Raw genomic sequence first — 8,185 nt, 5'->3', positions numbered from 1 at the left:
AGTGTACATAAAAAGAGAAGATATATTCGTCAAGAATCATAAGGTACAACACTTAATGATAGTCATAAGGTACAAATAAGCAAGCAAATCATACTAGGAAACAATCAATATAAATCGTAAGGATACCAGCAACGAAGTTACAGTCATGCAGTCATAAGTGGGAGGAAATGGGTGATAGGAACGATGAGAAGATTAATAGTAATGCAGACTTAGTGAATAGTTTGACAGTGTCATGGGAATTAGTCGTTTAGCAGAGTGATGGCATTCAGGAAAAAACTCTCCTTGCGTCTCATTGTTTTGGTGTGCAGTGCTCTATAGCCTCGTTTTGAGGGTAGGAGTTGAAACTATTTATGTCCAGGATGAGAGGGATCTGTAGATATTTTCACAGCCCTCTTTTTGACTCCTGCAGTATACAGGTCCTCCTTGGAAGGCAAGTTGGTAGCCATTGTTTTTTCTGCAGTTCTAATTATCCTCTGAAGTCTGCGTCTGTCTTGTTGGGTTGCAGAACCAAACCAGACAGTTATAGAGGTGCAGATGACAGACTCAATAATTTGGCAATGGTCCTTCAACTTGCTTCATTCTGGGAATTTCTCTGCGGGTGTGCATGGCTGTTTCCAACATTGAGCGAAGGCAATCCTGGCAGCGGTTAGTATGTGTAGTACTAGATATTTTGTGTTCTTCACATATTTTTTTGGGAAGATCCCCAATAGGAAGAGTTCCGGTTCTAAATCTAATTGTTCGCTAGTAATTTCCTGTAGCCAATCTTTAATTTTAAACCAATATTTTCGAGCCTCAGGGCAGGACCACCACATATGGTAGTATGTTCCCTCTTTCTTTTTACATTTCCAACACATAGGGCTCATTTTAGGGTATATTTTCGCTAATCTCAAAGGGGTTAAGTGCAGGTGGCCAACTTTTAAAGACCAACTTCTTGTGGGCGATTTGGATACTGTTTCAAAATAGAATCTCCGGTGGCTACACCACCACTATGACTCCTTATCTCTGGGGCCAAGCATGGGAAGCGGATACACCTTCAACTATCAACTCCCCAAATTGGAAAATCCAGGAGTCTTCGCAGGCAACCATAATTTGCATCCTACAAATCGGTTCTGTCCTGATTATTTCACCCCGTTTTCGCTAATCGTTCCGAGCAAGGCATTTTGCAAATTCATCTCATTTTGCCTGTTGGAAATTTAATTGGTTTCTCTTTGTCGGGGCTTCGGTTCTTCTACTCTCATATAATACTCAAAACATATTTTCACTACCAGGCAGCCTAGAAACTTATTATAAAGTATTGATTCTCTCCAAGCTGGAGTTTGCACGGATGCCGCAATCTAGCAGCAGTCTTGTTGACATACATTCCTGCAAATTTCATTCTAGCAGCCAGCTCCTTTTTATTTATTTATTGTGTGTGTGTGTGTGTGTGTGTGTGTGAGAGAGAGAGAGAGAGAGAGAGAGAGAGAGAGAGAGTGAGTGAGTGAGTGAGTGCAGGGCTCATAAGGCTTACTCGTGAATTGGAACTCCTTCCTCTTTAAGCATATTAAGCAGGGGTGGGGGTTCGCAGTTCAGGAGAACTTGTAGTTGAGATTCTGTGCACTTCGGAGAATCCCCAAATCCCACTCCTGGCTGGCCCGCCCACCCCTCCCCTCCCAGGAGTCCCCATGCGGCCCGTTTTGAAGGTGATGACCAGGCCCGAAGGGGGAGTCAAATATATCATCAGTCTTGAGTCCCTGCATGCCCACAAGAGATTTAAATCCAGCCCTCCTTGAATTACCTTGACTCTTATCTACCGCCAATTTGCTTTGACTGTTAGTAGTTCAGATTCTTGTAGAGAGTGAGAACTTGCACTAAACCTTTATATTCTGTTTTAACTGCCCAGACTTCCTGATTTTTCCTGCACTTGATTAGAGGAAGTGGAGAACCAATGATGTTAGCTCCAATTACCCACCTTTTAGCCAATCACATTAGGTTGGAGTTTTATAGGAGGGACTATGCCCCGACCGAGATCTAAGGGGGGGGGGGAGACCTTCACAGGTACCTAAAGAACCTCCAGGAACATGGTGGACACGACTCCAAAAATCCTGAAGACCGTCTTCCCCGTGTCAAATTCTCACGATTGCGAAGGAATTCCAGAATTTTTCTCCCTCTGAGTAGGAATAAGGTGAAGGGTCAAGTTCCAACAATTGTGACATCCACAACAGATGCTACAACAACAGAGCAACAGGCAAGAGTTGAAGAGATAAGAAAGCTACAAAGTCCTCGTAGCGCCTCGGCTCTATTATCCATCTGAAAAGCCCAAATCCAGATTTCTTGTTCATATTACCAAGACAGAATCTTTAACTATTCCAGAATTTTTTTTTTATTTTTTTTTTTACAATTAAAAAAAGAGGCAAGTCATTTCCGCCAAAGATTTCCAGAATCGGTGGGATTTTGGACGGCAGCTCTCTCGTGAATATCGATCTTATATTATGGGTAAAAATGTAATAGAACATCTGGATTCAGGGCAATTTGATGAAGCCTTCAAAACAAATAGACTTCTATTTATTTACTACATGTCTATGCCATCTGTCTTGCCATCAGGTAACCAGGTGACTTACAACAAGCTAAACACTGCAATAGCAATCGAAACATTAAAACAATAAATATTACCATTTATTTATATTGCTTAGATAAATTAGAATTAGAATTTGTTATTGGCCAAGTGTGATTGGACACACAAGGAATTTGTCTCGGTACATATGCTCCCAGTGTACATAAAAGAAAAGATAGCTTAAGAAAGTAGGTAGAATTTTCTCTGAATCCATGGACCTCCAGTAAGTTGTGCTGAATTGTGTGTCTCGATATGCACATATATACACACTTACTCTCACACACATGTATATATGTCCATAAAAACTCCCTTTTATGACTTTGTAAAATCCCTTAATGTCAGAGCAGCAACTGGATGAAGCTGAGCATTTACTGGCTGGATGCCCTTCCTGATGCCTATGCGGAGTTCACAGCAGATATTTTTGCTTTGCTCTTTGGGGAAAGAAATAACTGCCACTAGGTAGGATTGAACTCTCCATCTTCCAAGGGGGAGGCAAGCATCTTCACCACTAAGCCACTACACCCTTCATATCTATATATGTTCATATGTATATACATATTGATTGATTATGCACCAGTAGTGGTATTCAACCGGTTATATCCGGTTCTGGCAAACTGGTAGCGGCGGTGCAGGGAGGCTCCGCCTACCCGGGCTCACATTTGTGAATTGGTAGCGGAGGTAAGTGAATACCAACCCTGTTATGCACCATCAAGTTGGTGTTAATTCTTAGCAACCGCATATACCCGCTACCATTCCAGATAAAACGGTTGTCCAATCTAGTTTTGAAAACCTCCAGTATTGGGGCACCCATGATTTCTGGTGGCAAGATGTTCCACTGATTGATTGTTCTCACTGTCAAGAAATTCCTCCTTAGTTCTAGGATGCTTCTCTCCTTGATCAGTTTCGACCCATTGCTTCTTGTTCTACCCTCAGGTGCTTTGGAGAATAAGTCAGCCCCTCTTGCACATATGTGCTAGTCGTTCCCGACTCTAGGGGGCGGTGCTCATCTCCGTTTCAAAGCCGAAGAGCCAGCGCTGTCCAAAGACGTCTCCGTGGTCACGTGGCCGGCATGACTCAATGCCAAAGGCGCACGGAACGCTGTTTCTTTCCCACCAAAGTGGGTCCCTATTTTTCTACTTGCATTTTTTACCTGCTTTCGAACTGCTAGGTTGGCAGAAGCTGGGACAAGTCACGGGAGCTCACCCCGTTTACGCGGCACTTGGGATTCGAACTGCTGAACTGACGACCCTTCGATCGACAAGCTCAGCGTCTTCGCCTCTGAGCCACCGCGTCCCTTTCTTTGTGACAGCCCCTCCAATATTGGAAGGCTGCTATCGCATCTCCCCTAGTCCTTCTTTTCATAAGAATATTAGACAGTTCTTGGCTCATCAAAATAACCTTCCGTCTCCCATATCATCTTTTCTTTTTTGGGGGCGGGGGGGGGGGAAGAAATAAAAATGACCGGAGAGAGAAAAATAAAAGAAGTATGTTAAACGAACTGCCTCCTCTCTGCAAATCCTTGAGAAGGCAACATGTCGTATCAACCCAAGGTTAAAGACTTGGCAGTTCTCAAAGGCATCGGCGAAGGCCTTTCCCAATCTCTTCCTCCCTTTCACACACCACTCCACACCACAAATACACACACACACACACACACACACACACACACACACACACACAGAGTCTCACAGCGTCATCATCCTTGGCATTTTTCCGACTCCCTCCTCCGTTCCTAAACTTTGCTCACCCGCTCAGAGTCGTCTTCCTCCGAAGAAGGGAAACAAACAACTCGGCTTGAAGAAACAGAGTAAGGTTTCTTGAGAAGTTCCGAAACCCAGCGAGCATCTGGTGGTGGATGATGGGAAGGTTTGGGGGCATAGAGGGGGAAAAACAACACTCCTGGCTGGAGTTTGATTTCTTGGTTTGGAAGGCGTGGGGGGGGGGGGCTTTCTCCCCCACATCTCCTCCCCTCCCCATGCCCCCCCCCCCCAGGTCCTTGTCTTTTTTCTTCCTTGTATTTCCAGGTGGAGCCGGTAAAAGGCTGATCTTGATAGAGACCTGTTAAAAACCCCAAATGGTTAGAAAAACCATAAAAATTAGGAAATGGCCTCCCTGGGTTTGAATGTATCACTCAAAAAGTCAGAAAATGTGACTTGTATGCAGATGGAGTTTTATAATTCCCAAAGCTGGGTCAAAAATGCTAAGCAGGGATAATTGCTTTTCTGAGATCTTTTCTTACTTTTGTGGAACTAGAATTGATTGGGACATCTTCCTCCCCCTCCTCTCCTCTCCTCTCCTCTCCTCTTTTCTCCTCTCCTCTCCTCTCCTCTCCTTTCCTTCCTACAACTCTCTCCCTCCCTCCCTCCTTCCCTCCCTCCCTCATTCACTCCTCTCTTCCTTCCTTCCTTCTTCCCTCCCTCCTTTCTTTTCCTTTCCGTACTTCCTTCCTTCCTTACTTCCTCCCTCCCTACAACTCTCTCCTTCCCTCCCTCCCTCCCTCACTGATTAACTCCTTTTCCTTCCTTCCTTCCTTCCCTTCCTCCTTTCTTTTCCTTTCGTACTTCCTTCCTTCCTCCCCCCTCCCTCCCTCCCGCCTTTCCTTTCCTCCTTCCTCTCTACCTATCTCTCTCCCTCCCTCCCTCCCTTACTCATTCACTCACTTCATTCCCTTCCTTTCTTCCTTCCTCCCTCCCTCCTTCCCCCCTTCCTTCCTTCTCTCTAACTACCTCACTCCCTCTCTCCCTCCCTCCCTTCCTCCTTCTCTTCTTTCCTTCCTTCCTTCCTTCCTTCCTTCCTTCCTTCCTTCCTTCCTTCCCGAATTCCTGAATTCCCCTGCCCCCCCCACACACCCCAATTCTTTTCTGCCTTCAAAGCAATAGGATATCCGGACTGGCTCAAGGTTGACTCAGCCTTCTGTCCTTCGGAGGTGGGTAAAATGAGGACCCAGATTGTTGGGGGCAAGAGGCTGATTCTGTAAACAGTTTAGAGAGGGCTGCAAGTGCTATCGCTATAATCACATAATAACGCTGGCCCTCCGAATAGACACCTTTGAGATTGAAGATGATTTGAGTTTTGAAGTTTGAGCCTTATTTATTTTATTTTATTTTATTTGCTAAATTCGTTTGCTGCCAATCTTGCTCTGGGTGCCTGACATCAATAAAACGGGGAGGGGGGGGTGGGAATTAAAAATGTAAATATACCAATAGCAAACATGATGCACAATCGTACGATACATTGTGCGCAATATATTATATTATTGCGCACAACCTTAGAAGTAGATGACGGAAAAAGAAGAGCAAAATCACTAACCGTTAATTAAGCATTAACCCGAAAGAATGCAGAGGTTTGGGTGAACCTCAAACTTCCATCTCCCAGATTTTTTTTTCGTAGAATTGAATAGGGAGCTTCTGTTGCCCCCCCACCCCAAATGGAGACGCTGCCTGACGGGGGTTTCGACAAACTTTTCCACATTGAGACGCCTTTGCTGGAAAGTGTCTCTTTGTCACAAACGGCTGGAACCAAAGTCTACATGAAGTTGGAGAACGTCCAGCCAAGTGGCTCCTTCAAAATCCGAGGCATTGGCTACTTTTGCCAACAGGTGAGTGACTGAGGCAGGACAGGTAAGTTTTTATGGACAACTGGGAATGTTCTGGGCTCTGGTCACAACTTGTGTGTCGCCTGGGAGATTTGCATATTTGCACACTGGCTGCGGTGACACCCCTCAGATCCTCCTTCGGCCTCCGGGAAACCTAGTTTTAAAAAAGTATGTGCTAGTCTTTTTTTCAGACGTGTCCAGGGTTGAAATCCAGCAGGTTCTGACAGGTTCTGGAGAACCGGTAGTGGAAATTTTGAGCAGTTCGGAGAACCGGCAAATACCACCTCTGGCTGGCCCCAGAGTGGGGAGGGAATGGAGATTTTGCAATATTCTTCTCCAAAGAGCGGGGAGGGAAATGGGGATTTTGCAGGATCCTTTCCCCTGGAGTGGGGTGGGAATGGGGATTTTGCAGTATCCTTTCCCCTGGAGTGGGGTGGGAATGGGGATTTTGCAGGATCCTTTCCCCTGGAGTGGGGTAGGAATGGGGATTTTGCAGTATCCTTCCCCTGGAGTGGGGTGGGAATGGGGATTTTGCAGTATCCTTTCCCCTGGGGTGGGAAAGGGGATTTTGCAGTATCCTTCCCCTGGAGTAGGGAGGGAATGGGGATTTTGCAATATCTTTCCCCCTGGAGTGGGGTGGAATTGGGGATTTTGCAATATCCTTTCCCCTGGAGTGGGATGGGAATGGAGATTTTGCAGTATCCTTCCCCTGCCACGCCCACCAAGCCACACCACGCCCACCAAGCCGTGCCCGCAGAACCGGTAGTTTAAAAAAAATTGGATTTCACCACTGGACATGTCCCTGAGTCACTGGTTTTTGGGGGTGCCTTTTTGTTTTCAATGGAGAGAGGAGGGGTGAGAGGAAGTGTCAGAGACTCACCTGCATGCTGGAAACAGGTGAGAGGCAGCTGGAAGAAAGTCAGCACAGGAGTGTGATGTCACTCCTGGGTTTGGTTGGTAGCTTTTCCTAAAGCCCTTCTCGGTTTTTCATGGACAAATGGAAATGATAGAGAAAAACGAACCCAAAAAAATCTCTCTCTTTTTTTTTTTAAATTTCAGATGGCTAAGAAGGGCTGTCGACATCTGGTCTGCTCCTCAGGTAAACAGTTGCTTTGCACATCTGCAACAAAAACCACTGGATGGAATTGACCCGGCTGGTTGCTTTCAAGTCTTCCAGTGTACACAATGGCAGCCTTACACCAAATATTGTCGTATAATACATAACGTTTCTCGTAAACGTGAAAGATGCCGTAATTAATTGATACTCTCTGTCTTGTACATACAGGTGGTCCTCTATTTACAACTGTTCACTGTTCAAAGTTACATGTTCCAGAAAAAAAAGGACTTATGACTGTTTTTCACACTTAACGACCGTTGCAGGCATCCCCATGGTCATGCGATCAAAATTCAGGCGCTTTGCAACTGAGTCACATTTATGATGGAGAGAGAAAGAGAGAGAGAGAGATTAGAGGAGAGAGAGACAGAGAGAGAGAGATTAGAGGAGAGAGAGAGGAGGGAGAGAGGGAGAGAGGGAGAGAGAGATTAGTGGAGAGAGATTAGAGGAGGGAGAGAGGAAGAGGGAGAGGGGGAGAGGGAGAGATAGAGAGGGAGAGAGATTAGAGGAGGGAGAGAGATTAGAGGAGGGAGAGAGACAGACAGAGATTAGAGGAGAGAGAGACAGAGAAAGAGATTAGGGAAGGGTGAGAGAGAGAGATATTAGAGAAGCGAGAGAGGGGGGAGAGAGGGAGAGAGAGATATTAGAGGAGAGAGATATATTAGAGGAGGGAGGGAGGGCGAGGGGGGAGAGAGGGAGAGAGGGAGAGATAGAGAGGGAGAGAGATTAGAGCAGGGAGAGAGAGAGATTAGAGCAGGGAGAGAGAGAGATTAGAGAGAGAAATTAGAGGAGGGAGAGAGGGAGAGATAGAGAGGGAGAGAGATTAGAGGAGAGAGAGAGATTAGAGGAGGGAGAGAGAGAGATTAGAGGAGAGAGAGGGGGAGAG

At 45.8% G+C, this 8,185-nt stretch overlaps 1 long non-coding RNA gene across 1 annotated transcript; it reads left to right on the top strand.

The window, feature by feature from the left end:
* The first annotated feature begins 4,358 nt into the window (after positions 1–4,358).
* Positions 4,359–7,321, top strand: LOC139326839 (uncharacterized). The gene is made up of 3 exons (XR_011601548.1): positions 4,359–4,397; positions 5,966–6,188; positions 7,245–7,321. It is a non-coding gene; the product is annotated as an uncharacterized lncRNA (long non-coding RNA).
* Positions 7,322–8,185: the final 864 nt, after the last annotated feature.

The sequence above is a fragment of the Pituophis catenifer genome, unplaced genomic scaffold (assembly GCF_029215685.1).
Source record: "Pituophis catenifer annectens isolate HBS135680 unplaced genomic scaffold, rPitCat1.0.hap2 SCAF_174, whole genome shotgun sequence".
Classification (NCBI taxonomy): Eukaryota; Metazoa; Chordata; class Lepidosauria; order Squamata; family Colubridae; genus Pituophis; species Pituophis catenifer.
This window is presented reverse-complemented; position numbering and strand designations above follow the sequence as displayed.